This window comes from Galeopterus variegatus, unplaced genomic scaffold (genome assembly GCF_000696425.1).
Source record: "Galeopterus variegatus unplaced genomic scaffold, G_variegatus-3.0.2 Scaffold1315, whole genome shotgun sequence".
In the NCBI taxonomy this organism is placed as follows: domain Eukaryota; kingdom Metazoa; phylum Chordata; class Mammalia; order Dermoptera; family Cynocephalidae; genus Galeopterus; species Galeopterus variegatus.
Genome location: NW_007727426.1, coordinates 100641 through 101311, shown reverse-complemented (window position 1 = coordinate 101311; position 671 = coordinate 100641).

The following is a 671-nucleotide window of genomic DNA, read 5'->3' as shown; positions in this document are numbered from 1 at the left end:
GGGTTTGGGCACAACTTCTGGCTGCTTTTCAGCACATGAGAAGTACGTGGTGCATTAGAGTTTCACCCCACAGAACAGGTGCACCAACTGAAGAGAAGCATCGGGTGGTATACACAGTCTTTGCCATATTTTAAACACAAATCTGTTTTCTTAAGTAAACTGAATTTCTTAAGGACAGGAAACTTACAATATATTAACAAAATCACAAAGGAAGTGTTTAGAAAATGGTTTTCTGGTGGATTTTCTCTCGTTGAATGAGAGCGCGGACATTACTCTCCTCCACTCCTTGAAGGTGGTGACTTCACCAGGCTCCCGTGAAACACACGTGGGATCTGCCCTGCGCTGACACCGGGTATGGACGCACTTCATCTAAAATCCCTGCAAAATGAATGGAACAGCATGGTTGTCCTTTTCTAACAAAAGAGAAAAGGAAGACCTGGAAGGTAAAATGATTCGCCCTCTGTTGTACAGGAATTTATTTTCATGATCTAAATCTTTGATTGTCTGAAAATATCTTTATTTATTTTCCCAAACTTGAGAGGGCATTCTCCATTGCTCTCCAATTTCCAATATTGCTATCAAACGAGCAACTCTAATCATAATCCTTTGTATATTAGCTCTATTTAGTCTCTCTCTCTCTCTCTCTCTCTCTCTCTCTCTCTCTCTCTCTC